This window comes from Aotus nancymaae, unplaced genomic scaffold, assembly GCF_030222135.1.
Source record: "Aotus nancymaae isolate 86718 unplaced genomic scaffold, 86718_ANA_hifiasm-v0.15.2.pri h1tg000016l, whole genome shotgun sequence".
Taxonomy (NCBI): Eukaryota; Metazoa; Chordata; class Mammalia; order Primates; family Aotidae; genus Aotus; species Aotus nancymaae.
The window spans coordinates 13,410,130-13,425,826 of NW_026988428.1; the positions used below are offsets into that span (position 1 = coordinate 13,410,130).

Sequence of the window (15,697 nt, forward strand, 5' to 3'; positions counted from 1 at the left end):
TCAAGTCTGGGAGATGCCGAGTTAAATCAGGTTAGTACAAGATGTCACAGAGAGCACTACTGTGCAACACGAATTTCCTCGCAAGGGATACATAGTATCACTTTAATTCTGAAGCACACCTGTTAGGATCAATGCCTCACACAATACACACTGGGAAACACTGTTTTACCACTTAAAAAATGGTGGTATGTGGGATGAGAAAATTAAATTTCTTTACTGCAAATAAGAATTGCTGCCATTTGTAGAGATAATTTTAGTATCACTTCTACTTTGTTGTAGGAATATGAGATGACATAACCCCACCCGAGCTATTTTTGTCATTACCTTTATTAAACAGCCATCACTGCAATGCCATACTATTCCTTCAATTTTACCATCTTTGCAACCTTCAAACCAGGACAAGAGATGATTGTGCTTCAATGAAGGTAGATTTCTTATTTGAAATGCTCCATGTGGTATAGGAAGATGTAATGGATGTTTCTTGCTCCCTAACCCTAAGTGGAAAAATTTGCCATTAGCCATATTCGTTTAAAGGAACTTTCAGAAAGAATGAGAAAATGTACCTCTCCAAATAAAAAGTCTTTTGAGACACTTAGGAATAAAGGTAGAAAGGCTGGTTGTTTCCTTAGAAAGAATACAACCGAAGTGCACTGGCACCTTATTCCAGTAAGTCTAAATTCCACCTTGTTGTACTCTCCACTAAGGTTCAGCAAACTATGACCTGCAGGCCAAGTCTAGACCTTTTTTTTTTTGTAAATAGTTTCCATGGAACACGGCCACACCCACTCATGTAAGTACAGTCTGTACCTCCTTTCAGAAGAGTGGCCCATAAAACTTAAAATACCTAATCTGGCATTTTGCAGAAAAAGTCTACCAACCTTTGGTACCAGTGTGGCACTGGCCACATTAAACTATTCTTCAATGTTTGCTAAAGAGCTGTACTGCATCTCTGATAACTTGTCTAACTACGATCTTAGCTTCTTTACACCTGGAAGTCTACTTTTGATCTCTACATAGGATTTTCCTATTACAGCTTTAGTGTCTTTAGGTCTGTCTTCCCATCCCCTTGTCAGCAAGGTCACCCATAGTGCTCTCAGGACTTGCGCTCAATTCATCATGATATATATTTTGATACTTGACGTGGTATTCATTGCCATTCTTTACTTACTTTACACCCCTGGCTATGCAAATTGATGCTATCATAACAAAGAAAAGTGCATTTTCATCAACTGACTCAACTCACCTGAATTTTAAAAAGCAAGGGTGTTACACCTGACTCATTACTTTTCATACACAGTTGTGTAATATTATTATAGGAAAGAATAAGGATAAAAATCAACCTTTTGGACTAATAAAATGGTTTTTTCTATGAATGTAAAGTTAACAGAAATAGGTATAATCCTAGGAAACTAACTCAAATTTGTTAGTCGTTTCTTTAGCATGGGTTTGTTTTTTAAGTTGACCCTAGAAAGTTCTCTATAAATGACAGTTACTGTAACTGAACAAGAAAAAGGCTTCACTCACCACATGGGTTTCCATTGATATTTGTTCCTATGAGCTCCAGTGTTTGTTCTAAGAGATCCGATAGTGGCACTGCACTAATTTCCAAAAGTCCAGAATCATCAGGATGATGTTTTAGTACCAGGGCAATTTCAAATTCATAATTAACTACGGAGGAGTGCCAGCAATACTGTTTGTTGTTTTTTTTCTACTGGTACCCAACCTATCATATAAAGAAGAAAGTTATTTTTTATTACATCATTTTTCTTTGGATTGAAACTACAGGTAATTTCTATTTTTGTTGTAAATTTCCCATGTTTTCTGGGTGTCTATCACAAAGATATATTCCTTTAAAAATCAATGGGAAAGTTAACAGTTTATTACGTTTTTAAAAATCATAAGGGTTCATTTTTTGTTCTATAGAATTAACCTGTTATTCACTACAGAGCACCACCTAGCATTCTCTTACTAGAAAATTCACCTTAGTAAGAATTGAGCACTGTTCTAAGACATAGCACTCAAAATTTTTTATAAAATAAGTTTTCTCTCTACCTTCTCTCAAGCTTCAGGGACAATGGATATAGTGCAGTAAGTGTTCCAAGTTCATTAAACTGTTCCAATATATACTGAACAATTTACTGATGCCATGTTTATTGAATGTTATTGCTATTACCCTTCTCATTCTTGTTGCCAGAACTGGCTCCCTTCATTATTCACCCTAGATTACTGTAATAACTTCTTTGCTGGTCTGCTAGCCTCCAGTGAAATCCAACCCACTTTTGTCATAGTTCTGTTTGTAAAACTTAAATTTAGTTTTGCTGTACCACTGATTAAAAATTATTATGTTCAGGATAAACTTGAAACTCCTTTAGATAGAATAAAAGGGCCTTTAAGATCTGAGCCCACCCCACTTCCAGCCTCAACTTTTTATTTTTTTTTTGAGATGGAGTTTCGCTCCTGTTGCCCAGGCTGGAGTGCAATGGCGTGATCTTGGCTCACCGCAACCTTTCCCTCCTGGATTCAAGCGATTCTCCTGCCTCAGCCTCCCGAGTAGCTGGGATTACAGGCATATACCACCACGCCTGGCAATTTTTTTTGTATTTTTAGTAGAGATGGGGGTCTCTCCATGTTGGTCAGGCTGGTCTCGAACCCCTGACCTCAGGTGATCCACCCACCGCAGCCTCCCAAAGTGCCAGGATTACAGGTGTGAGCCACTGCGCCTGGCCCAGCCTCAACTTTTATAGCCGCTTCATGATGTCATATACCCTGAACATTCCAGCTGCAATGAAGTGTTATATAAAACATCCAAAATACCGCATGCCCTCTCCTCTTCCTGGGAGTTTGCCTAAGCTGATCTTCCCTCTTAAACACAAGCTGAATGAGCAATTCCTCCTCTTTTCTCCAGTGGTACCTGATGCATTCATTCCTGTTAGTTCTTAAATCATACTACTATTGGTTGATTTCTCCCGATGTCTAATTAAAGATCATTGAGGACAAGGGTTCTGACCTGCATTTTTGTATTACCAGAAACTAAGAGGACTTTGCACATAATGGGCACTCAAGACATACCACTTGAGGACCTATAACCTTAATTTGGGATACCTTTCTATTCAGCATACCTTTGCAAAATTTTCCCATCCCAAGAAAAACAACTTGTGAGACAACTATTTTTAACTCCCTCTGAGATACTCTGGGATCTACACACACGCACGCACACACGCACGCACACACGCATGCACACACGCACATAGACTATTTGTTATCCCTAATGGTATAGACACTTCTTGAGATCTCATTTCAGACTAGATCATCTCATCCAACCTGACAAGAACCTGGAAGCTATTCCCTCTTCTTGTTTTTTTGAGACAAGGTCACAGTCCAATGCTCAGGCTAGAGTGCTGGGGCATGATCATGGTTCACTGCAGCCTCAACTTCCAGGGCTCAGCTGATTCCCATATTAGTCACCCGAGTAGCTGAGACTACAGGCGCACACTGCCATGCCCAGCTAATTTTTTGTATTTTTTTGTAGAGACAGGGTTTCACTATGTTGCACAGGTTTGTCTTAAACTCCTAGGTTCAAGCAATCCATCCACCTCAGCCTCCCAAAGTGCTAGGATTACAGATATGAGACACTGCACCTGGCCTCAAGGCTATTCTCATTAGACGCTTTATTGTCACAGACTACAGCTAGTAAAAAATGGCCATCTTAGAAAAGATTCTAAAGCTAAGAGGACGTTCTTGATATGAAGCATCTTTGATATATAGGACTTTACATAAATTTGATTCAGAAATTCTGTGCTATACATACTAATGAAGAACCAGGTTAAAATTAAATTCTGTAATTTCTGATTGAATGGATATTTTGATCATTTTACTAGTAAACGCAAAACTGCATTAGAAGAGACATCATGGTACCAGGAATGTGTCCGTTTTCATCAGGCACTGGGTTTCCATTTATTTGTTCTATTTCCTTTGCTGGTATCCAGCACTCTGGAGCTGGTTTGAAGTCCTCCTCAACGTTCCAAAAAAATTCTAAAAAGAGATAATGTTATATGTGGTGATGCTTTAAAAAACATAAAATACTAAACAGAATCAAAATGGGAACAGCTACTAAAACCTCCTATCAGGGATGATACAATTATTCTCCATTCATTATCACCACAATGTGACCGTACTTACGGTTAGAATACTAACACTTTAAATATTCAATTTCATATACCCCATTTGTATACAGTATTTAACAGTTTAACTAAAGTAACCAACATTCCATTAAGTATTAGATTCATGAATTTTTAATATACTATGAATACAAATATAAACACATTAATGTGTATACAGTGAGTGTATATATCTACTACAGATATTTAAAAGCATTTTAATAATTAAAGATATTAATTTCCTGAGATTTTAATTACACTTGATTTATAAAATTACATATTTGTCTCTTACACAAAATGTGTCATTCACTTCAATATATATGTAGTGATTTGTATGTTTTAATAGACTCAGTGACAAATATTAGGAAAATATTTTACAATATTTTTCAATAATATCCTTTTTATATATAAAAGCATTCTAAATTGCTTAAATTATACAGAAAGATATAATGTACAGAAATACCATATCAATAAATACGCCACGGATTTCAGCTATTTAAACATGAAAAGTTAAAAACTAACCTTTTGGGTTTCCTTTTGAATGTAGAAAATTTTTGAATCTTTTTTCAGCTTGTTTGTTTGGTTTTCTATCTAGTCGAGCCCAAAGGTATGGCTGATCTAAAAAAGTAATAACAAAAGCAAAAGAATGAAGTAAACAAAACTTATCTTGAAAGACATTTCAGAATAGAATTTTTCAATAAACAGGAGGCTAATTTCTCAAAGAAGCTAAAGGGAAATATGCAATATAAGAATATATACCACCTAGCGGTACTTGATGCTATGAGAAGAATTACTTCTCTGGTTAAAGAATGAGGACAGGAGACAAAAAGTAAATATATGATATTTTTTATAAGGGCATTGCATACTCATATTTTATGAGTAAGCAGCATTTATGGACCACGGAAGCTACCTCTACAAAATGGAAACATAACCAGATAACTGTATTCACCACCACTCCCCAAACATTACACTGTGCTTTAAAGGTTAATTCTGACACAGCTGGAATCAGGCTGAGCTGTTTTGCATTGCACTGACCCCTCTTCAAGGTATGAAAATACTAATAATGTTGATTTGTACTCATGGATCTGAGGAGTTGCAGGGCACTGTGCTAGTGTTCTTTATTGTTAAGAGTGAGACTCATAGCTTGCACCTGGTCTGAGACCCCTGATAGGCTCTGCTGCTGAAGCTGGTTACTTAGCAGCAAGATGCCTACCTACATGACCAGCAAATATATAAAAATCCCCAGCTGTAACTCCATTTTGCATTCCCTGGTTCCAAGGTGTTTGTCTGAACACATAAGTGGTTCCTGATCTGAGAAAATGTGTCCTGCCAAGGCTTCAAAGCAACTTTAAGTATAGTAGCTTTTACCTGGCCTCGCCATACTCCTTGCTGTGAGACAGTCCTTGGCTATAATACACATCTTTACTTTTAATACCACTGGTATATTGTGTATCCTTTAGCAGTAATAAATGTGGATTTGTAAGCATTGTCACTTTGCATTCTGTGACTTACTTTAGCAGTTAAATTCTAACCCAGTAATTGCCATCATCATGCATAGTGATACACACTATAGTTTCTTAATAGACATCAATTTCTGAAAAATCTTTTACAGTTTTCTCAAATATACAAATCCAGGGTTTATAAAGAAACTGCTATACGTTGGTCCTGATATTCTGTACTACTTATTAGCTATCCAGATAAATAATATGAAGAACCAGATTAAAACTGTATTATATTATCATTTCTGGTTCAGTGGACCTTTTGTTTCTTTTTTACCAGTAAACATAAAAAATGCAATTCATTTACATTCATTAGTATGGTTACTACCCAAAAACAAAAACAACCCAAACAGAGAAAGGCAGAAAATAAGTGCTGGTGAGGAAACTGAAAAACTGGAACCTTTGTGCACCGTTGGTAGAAATGTAAATAGTTGCGACCACTATGCAAAACAGTATGGTTGCTCCTCAAAAAATTAATTTAGAATTTCCATATGATCCAGTAATTCCACTTCTGGATATATATACCCACAAGAACTGGGAGCAGAGCCTCAGATATCTGTTCACATCTGTTTACAGTGGCATTATTCGCAATAGTCAAAAGATGAAAGCAACCCAACTGTCCACCAATGGTTGACTGGATAAACAAAATGTGCTAGATACACGCAATGGAATATTAATTCCATTCCTTTAAAAAGGAGTGAAATTCTGATACATGCTACCAACATGAATGAACCTTAAGGACATTATGCTAAGTGAAATAAGCCAGTCACAAAAAATAAACACTGTATGATTCTACCTATATGAAGTACCTAGAGTAGTCAAATTCATAGAGACAGAAAGTAGAATGCCGGTTACAAGGGGCGTGGTAGGAGAACAAGGAGTTGTTGTTTCATGGGTAGCATTTCAGTTTTATAAGACGAAAACAGTTCTTGAGATGGAGGGTGGTGATAGTAGCACAACGATGTAAACATACTTAATGCCACTGAACTGCATACTTAAAAATGGTTAAGATGGCAAATATTATGTACATTTTAGCACAGTTAGATTTATTTTACTGCATTTCATGAATTTCCTGATACAAGGAATGTGTCCAGACGCCTATTTAATGTCCAAGGACTGCGTCCAGATGCTGTTTTTTTTCTGGAAGTGAAAGGTAATCTCACCATCCAAAAATAATCACAAAAAAATCTCTTTTCCATACATTTCTTCTTAAAATGACTGAAAATTTCTATTTGCATTTCTGTTAAAATACATTAAAATGAAACTAATTAGAGACGCTGACAAAAGTAATAAAGCCACTGGAATCAATGCAGGAAGAACAAGCTTAAGGGTCCCACAAACATAGGTTCCACTGACAGTTCAGTCATTCAGTCACTATACGGTCTTGGATAAATTATTTAAGTTCACTGAGCCTCATTTTTCTTTTCTTTTTTTGAAATAGAGTCTCCCTCTTGTCCTCTAGGCTAGAGTGCAATGGCGCGATCTTGGGTCACTATAGCCTCTGCCTCCTGGGTTCAAGCAATTCTCCTGCCTCAGCCTCCCTTGTAGCTGGGATTACAGGCATGCACCACCATGCCCAGCTTATTTTTGTATTTTCAGTAGAGGCCGGGTTTCGCCATATTGGCTAGGCTGGTCTGAAACTCCTGACCTCAGATGACCCACCCACCTTGGCCTCCCAAAGGGCTGGGATTACAGGCCTGAGTCACCATGCCTGTAACCTGGCCTCATTTTTCTTATCTGTGAAATGGAGAGGCTACTTGTACAAACTGGAGATATATCAAGTACCATACTGCCTGTGCCCTTAATGGGTATTAGGTAAATGTTTTAGTTTACCGTTTTTTCCCCAAGAAGAAAGTACAATAATAATTTAGGTAAACTGTAACAATTGTGACCTTTTTGTTTGGCTACTATACTTGGGTTTCCAAGGGTTTATGAAGAGCAAATGCCTCATATCATATAGTCTATAAAGTGATTAAGAAAAATAAGTAACATTTACAGTAAATATTATAGTTTTATTTTACCTTGATAGGTAGTAACATAACAACATGTTCCATCCACTTTTTCTGTTGGAATTGCACTGTATATATCTGCATCTAATGCCTTGTGACTTATAGTTTCAGTTGCCAAAACTTTAAATGGCTTAAAAAAAGAAAGAGAGAAAACCGGTTTAGGATAGACAGCCTCTATGTTTTTGCACACATGCTCACCTGAAATATTCTTAATTTCATTAGTTTTAAGTGATGGTCTGCTGTTCATCCTTCAGAATGATTTAAAAATATTTCTTCTGTGAAGTTCTGAATTGTTCCCTCCCTTCTATGCTACCACAGCAACATCTGATTTTCTACATAATTCTGTAATTATTTCCGTTTCTTTATGCACCTTTGTTCTTTGCAGCACTGCAACCCTAGCACAGGCATTCAGTATATTTAATCATATACCTGACAATTATTTACTAAATGCCTACTATGGATTAAGCATTGTCTTCAACACTGGAAATACAGAGGTGAACAAAAAAGTACCTGTCTTTGGTGAAACTTGTATTTTAATGAGGGAGACAAAAGCAGCACAGTGCATGGTATGTTAGCTATGACAAACAAGTGCTAAAGAGAAAAACAAATGGGTAAAGGAAAGGGGGATGAGGTGCTATTTTGGATATGGTGGAAAGGGAAGCTTTCTTTGAGGAGGCAACCTTGGGCAAACTTGAAGCAAGGGAATACTATGTAAATATCTGAGGAAAACAAAAGGTCCCAACTCAGGAGGTTTTTTGATGTGTCTGAAGAATTTAAGGCAGCCACTGTGTCTAGATCTGAGTGAAGGTAAAACTAGATTAAACGTTGTTTAATCAACGTTAACTCCATAGGTGCTCCTGGTATACAATACCAGTGTCTTTCAATCATAATTTTCAGTTTTCCCAAGAATCAATCTACTCTTCAATACATGAGACTTCCCCCTTTTTTATAAGCACAAACATTTTTGTGATCTACAAAACTTGTTTTTCAATTAAGACTTGATTCATAAGGAGTCTCAGCAAGGATGTGGTAATATACTCCTGTCTCAGGGCAAATTCTCAGGGAGCAGGCAAAATAGATGGAAGATAGTTCATACTTTGTTTTTGCCTTTTTTTTTTTAACCATTTTTTCTTGCAAAGCTAATACATGCTCATTATAGAAAATCTGAAAATGAAATGTAGAAAGGCATAGATGAATCACCCACTTCATCACCATTCAGACGTATCACAAGAACCTTTTGGCATACTTCTTTTCTCTTTTTCAGTGCATTTTTCTCAATATTAACTGACATCAGTTTCTATTTGCTACCCAGAAGTTTCTTTAAGAGCCAAAGTAAAATGAATTTCTGGATTTCCTTTTTTCCTCTTCAACTTCAGATGTTTTTCCTCCTCAACTTCGTGATAAACAACTGCTATTATAAGCATAAGTTGTCTAAACTATGATTTTCATCCTTTTCATAAAGCAATTATCATTAGTATACCTCGATTGTTACAGAACTTGCATCGCTGTCTAAACATTACAGATCACACAGTTTAAAAGCTTCTTAATTTTCAGAACAATTTGATCCTTGATTCAGTTTTATATCCTAAAAATCTTCAAATGTATCATCATAACATTCAACAAATGGTCTTAGAAAATATATTATCTGCTTGAAAGGAAAGTTAACCCCGATGGTTTCCTACCATTAATAGTGATTTATATGAGACATGACAGTTCTACAAACTTAAATTTCTGAGCTGTATCAGCTATGGTTTATTTACTTACTTAAAAAATGTTCAAGATGGCAAAAGAAAAATCTCCTCTATAAAACAAATCTCTTGACTCTTGAGTTAGGCTTCACTTTGACAGTAGTTTTCTTACAGTTACCTGACTTCCTCATGTAGTCTGATGAATTGTTTACTTTGAAAGTTGTATTCAGAAGTCTACATTGATCTAAAAATCTTTGTGGTAACTCATTCAACAAAGTTTGAGCATCTAGTTTGTGAACAGCCTTGTCCTAGACTATGCAGTTAGAATATAAAAAAGAAGTAAGACCTGCTGGCATCACCTCTTAGGCAAGACCTCACATCGGTACTCCAGTAAATACAGCCCCACAGATAGCGCAAGCTGGCCCACTAGACCATATTAGCGATGTTACACCATATACTTCAGTACCATTTTAGTTCTAAGTCTTTGCACAATGAGTACTCAAGATCTGAAGCTGATTTTCTTTTTTTCATGTTTTCCCCCTAACAATTTTCACTTTTAAAACTACCAAGAATCACCTGTCTTTTGTTTTTCCTTTGAATGTGTTTGCTTTGAGGGTACCCTCTTCTTGTCCCTTTCAGCTTTACCAGTAGTGAGCTGTTGACATATTTATGATTTTTCTACTGTCAGGAAGAAAAAAAGGCACCAAGGATGAGAAAAAGACAGTTTCTTGGGTTCCTACCAACTTTTTATCTATAATTCATTTTCATTGCTGAAGAAGACTTAGGCAATTTCTACAGTTATATCTGAAGTAACAACATCTTACAAAGTGAAACAACACTGTACTATATAAACATACTGCTGTGTGTGTGCTTCAGACTAAGGTACTATTTCAACCAGGTAAACTAAGAAATTAGTCCCTTCTAGTACTGAAAGTACTATTGAAAGTACTCAAAGTACTGAAAGTATATTGAAAGTATATTTCAGTACTCTAGTACTGAAAGTATATTGAAAGTATTCAATACTTTTAAAATATAACCATCTAGTAGGGATTCAGTACTTTAAAAATATAACCGGTTTTCACTAACTTATGACTCTGGTATCAAAGGATATCAATTTAACCCAGGGAAGTAGAGCCACAGGGTCTGGTCCAATAGCAGTGTGTGTGTATCTAAATTTATCAAAGATCCTGGGGGAAAGATTGCCCCATGGAGCTCCTGATGAGTATAAACATTCCTTCCATAAAAATCAATTATCTGGTCTTTGCTATCCACATGTGCAAAGGACAACATGAGACACTGAGGGGTACATAAAATTCTCCTTCTCTACCTGTCATCAAGACTTTAGACTATTACTGGGGGGAAAAAGTACATGTATTAAAATAGTGAATATCAATTGAGTGTCCCTCTACAATTTCTGGGTAGGAGAAATTACTGAGATGACTAAGTTGATTTAAGATTTTATGGAGAAGAACTGACTTGAAAAATTAAAAACATTCTAGAGGTGACCCAGAGTGAACAGTCTGAGCAAAAATCTGAGACAGGATTGTGGTTGATATGTTCACTGGATGAAACAGATGGCTAAAACAGAGAATTCACTTTAAGAAGGATGGAGGATAGACTGAGCCTCATTAGTGGGAGGCCCTGAATTATAATTAAGAATGTGGATGCTATGCTATAAACAATACTGTAAGCTGTTTTAATTGCAGAAAGGTAAGAGAAGGGGCTGCTTATTTTCCCTGGTGGAGAATATTTTTACAAACTACTCCCCTCTAACATACAAAGTTGGAAATCACAGTAGAGTGAAATACTAACACAGATGATAATGTTTTATATGGATTACATTATTTATTACAGCTAAAAAAAAAAAAGGCTGATTGCTGCTACAAACATTGAGTAATAACTGTGGTATTTAGACAAGGAAAGAACATGGTGATGATCAGACTGGCAAGTAAGACCAATTAGGTAGTGCAATGGGCAGGATATGAAATATTAACTATAACAGCAGTGACAGCAGTAGAAAGAATGAAAAGATCAGATGCTATAAGGTAAAAAGCATCAAGGTGAAGGGAAAATTGGCCTGAAATGATTCCAGGGTTCATTATTTAATTCAACAAATATTTATCCAGTGCCTACCACGTGTCAGGTCCTACAGGCTGGGACTAAAGATAACAGGACAATCTGCCTTAAACACATTTTAGTCTAGAAGATGAGAAGGCCAGTGGCAGTGATGAAACTCAAGTGAGGTGGATTTCCAATGGACACATGGATTTTGTATGTAATCAACAAAGTTGGGAAGCACCCAACTAATGACTGGGGATTCTACTGATCAAAGACTACAACGTTTTATAGTACAATATGAAAGAATTGCCTTAATATAGGTTACTTGTTATTCACTCACTAGCATTTACCGAGGGCACATTATATAGAAAACACGTTGCTACAATAGAAAACCTTGAGAGAATAAATTAAGTAATTACTGGTAACATGAGGTCTGATCTTCAGTGACCTAATTAGGCTACTGTCAACACCGCCAATGGTTCCGACGTAACAGGTAAAGCAAGTCTTATAATATCCCCCCTTTCTCACTGCACTTTTGAAAAGTAGTAAAGCTTGGACTGTGGCAATTATCTGATTAGGTTTCCCCAAAAGGTGCTGACCTGAAACCCACAGGTGCTGACCTGTGGTTTTTCCATTTCCCTGCGAGGGCAAGTTTGAATCTCCTGATCAGGAAAATTCTCTCGCAAATGCCCTGCCTTACAACTAACAAAAGTACAAGAACCTGGACTTGTACTCAGGGCGTATAAGACTTCCAACCCAGACCTCCCCAACGAAACCTACAGAGGCTCCTGGCCTGCAGGGCAGTTCTAACGCGTCCAGCCGCCGTCGCCGGGTTCGCACTGAGCCAGCGCCGCTGGGAGAAGCCCACGCGGGCCGCCCAGCCTACCCGGCGCTGCCGCTTACCTGATGCTCCCTTTTGGCGGAAGGCTCCTCTTTCACCTCCGTCGCAAACACACACGGCATTTTCCGCTGCACGGAGCCCAGGCGCTTCATGATGAGCCCAACAAGCAGTGCGAGTGGAGGGCGCGCTTTGGAACGGCGTCCGGTCCAGGCGGGGAGAAGCCCTGTAGGTGTCACCCGCGGCGCTCAGGCCACCCACACTCGGCGCCCGGCCACCGCCGCGGCGCCCCCACTATGCCAAGCCCCAGCTAGGGGCGGGAAGGCCCATCCAGAAGCGGCTTCCTGGCCGCGGCGCCTTCTGGGAGTTGTAGTGCAGAAGCTGATGCGTTCCTGGTGCGTTCCCACGTGCGTCCCCCACCTCGGTTTCAACCGATGATTTATTTGGAAGTTAAATGTAGGGACATGGATGAACCTGGAAACCATCATTCTCAGCAAACTGACACAAGAACAGAAAATCAAACACCACATGTTCTCACTCATAGGTGGGTGTTGAACAATGAGAACACATGGACACAGGGAGGGGAGCACTATACACTGGGGTCTGTTGGGGGGGAGAGGGGGGATAGAGGGGGGTGGGGAGTTGGGGAGGGATAGCATGGGGAGAAATGCCAGATATAGGTGAAGGGGAGGAAGGCAGCAAATCACACTGTCACATATGTACCTATGCAACAACCTTGCATGTTTTTCACATGTACCCCAAAACCTAAAATGCAATAAAAAAAAAAAGAAAAAAAGAAAAAAAAAAGATCAAATAATAAGCAGTGAACATTTCAGATGTCGATTTAATGCAGTTCCAATGAAACCTACTTACCTGTTATCTTTAGTTCATGCGGGAAGCACTCTAGAAGTTTAGAAATATTTAGACATCCCCAGATCCCCAAGCAGGATGAAAACTGCTTTTCCAGTAGACTGTCAGAAAACGCTATAATAAAAATACCTGGGATCAAAAAAAGTTACCGTTTGAACTACGCCTTATTGTGCAGCATAACATGGTCGAAATGGTTCTGATGTTCTTTCCAGAGTGAATGCAAAGTTTCAGTCTTAGACTAATGCAGAAGTACAGGAATAACTACAACCAGGATTTCATTCTCAAGTTTTTCATAGGAATCTTTTTTATTTTAATTAAAGGTGAGGTCCAACAGCTGAAATGGCTTGAGTACTGGTAGTCAATCAACTGCGAGCTAAAAACAGCTTTAACTTACTGCTCAAAAGAATATTTTGAGGGTAACTGATAAGATGGACAATGACTAAATCAAATAAATACTAAATATTTAGGAATAGTAGCCTTTCCATCTCACTGCATTTAGTGGTTCCTAGTCTGAAGTTGTAGGGGAATTCTGATTTTACTTCCATCCTTTTTGGGCTTGGACTAGGCCCAGGTCTCATTTCTTTGTCTTACCTGCATGTATTCAACTGTCCAGCATATTACTGACTTAGCCCTTGGAAAAATTAAGCAATGATATCTCACTTAGCAGTATCTAAACAGTAAGGGGGTTCCCAACAAATAAAACAGCTCCTTTAAAAAGTTCACAGTTATGCTGAATACTGACAATGAAAAAATTAAAATGTAAAAATTCACAATTTTTTGATTGCTGGATTCAGAGGGGAGGGAGGATGGAATAGATTTGCCATTTCAAAATGTTTACTTTCTTTTCTGCTTTCTTTTTTCTCATAGGAAAACACAAAAACCTCTCCCACATCACATCCCAGATTTACCAAAAAAGAAAACACCTGATGCTGGCTGTATAATGTTGGAACCAGAAACTTTTTAGCATTTTGCAGTCAAGTGCCAGTGACTTCTTTGTTCCTTCAGAGGCATTCAGAAAAGCGGCTCGTTTCATGAGTTTCGAAGAGACAACAACTTTCACAGCTATTAACTGTCACCTCCCAAACTGCCACAGAACCTTTTAGGTCCAACATTCTGTCATTTCTGGGAAATACTCATCTCCTAAAACCACACTACACTTACTATTTGTATAGTAGGAGCAAATCTAGTCATCTCTTAGCAAGCACTTTCTATTTCCAAAACTTTGGCTTCCTCAGTAGCTGGAGCAAAGCTTCTGGCAGAAACACAAGTCCACATCAGGGGAGAGTCACAAGATCAATTCACGGTCATAAACTGGACTCATGCTCTGATGGGTAGCAGCCATCAACTTTGCCCAATTCTCATAATTCTGAAGAGTTACCAAGGAGTTGCTACCAGCCACTGTACTAAAAGTGGTGTCACAGGATTACAAAATCGAAGAAAGTCTTTCTTCTCTGACTGATATGTTAGTGCTCTAGCATGCACCAAAGATGAAAGACACTCAGAGTGAGCCTGCTTTGGCCAACACAAAATACTTACAGAATTTTCAGGCCTACTCCCAGCCATGGAGACAAATTTCCCATCACTCTTCATTACAAGGAGGAAAGGAGGAATCATCCTCACAGGGTAGTAATAGCTTTTTTTTTTTTTTTTTTTTTTTGAGACAGTCTTTCTCTGTCTCCAGGCTGGAGTGCAGTGGTGTGATCTCTGCTCACTGCAACCTCTGCCTCCCAGGTTCAAGCGATTTTCCTGCCTCAGCCTCCTGAGTAGCTGAGATTACAGGTGCATGCCACCAAGCCCAATTATTTTTTGTATTTTTTTTAGTAGAGACAGGGTTTCACTATGTTGGTCAGGCTGTTCTTGAACTCCTGACCTTGTGAGCCACCTGCCTCAGCCTCCCAAAGTGCTGAGATTACAGGTATAAGCCACCAAGCCTGGCTGTAATAGTTTTTTTTTTTTTTTTTTTTAAGACTAGAAAGACATTTACAACAGGAAAGAGTAGAATTGAAGTAGAAGAAAAAATTTGAGGAGAAGGAAAAAAAAAAGAAAAGTTTTTTGAGGAGAAATTTAAGCCAGCTACAGAAATTTGCATAAGTAGCCAGGAGCCTAATGTTAATCCCCAACACCATGGGGAAAATGTCTCCAGGGTATGTCAGAGACCTTCAAGGCAGACCATCCCATCACAGGCCCAGAGGCCCAGGAGGAAAGAGTGGTTTCGTGGGCTGGACCCAGGGTCCCCATGCTGTGTGTAGCCTAGGGACTTGGTGCCCTGTGACCCAGCAGCTCTAGCCATGGCTGAAAGGGACCAACGTAGAGCTCGCGCTGTGACTTCAGAGGGTGGAACCCCAAGCCTTGCCAGCTTCCAAGTGGTATTGAGCCTGTAGGACCACAGAAGGCAAGAATTGAGTCTGGGAACCTCCAGCTAGATTTCAGATGTATGGAAACACCTGGATGCCCAGGCAAAAGTTTGCTGCAGGGACGAGGCCCTCATGGAGAACCTCCACTAGGGCAGTGCAGAAGGGAAATGTGGAGTTAAAGCCCCCACACAGAGTCCCTCCTGGGGCACTGCCTAGTGGAGCTG

At 38.7% G+C, this 15,697-nt stretch overlaps 1 pseudogene; it reads right to left on the reverse strand.

Moving 5' to 3' along the window:
• LOC135275370 (RNA ligase 1-like) overlaps positions 1–12,496 on the reverse strand; it is a 15,376-nt pseudogene extending 2,880 nt beyond the window's left edge.
• Between the last annotated feature and the right edge of the window lie 3,201 nt (positions 12,497–15,697).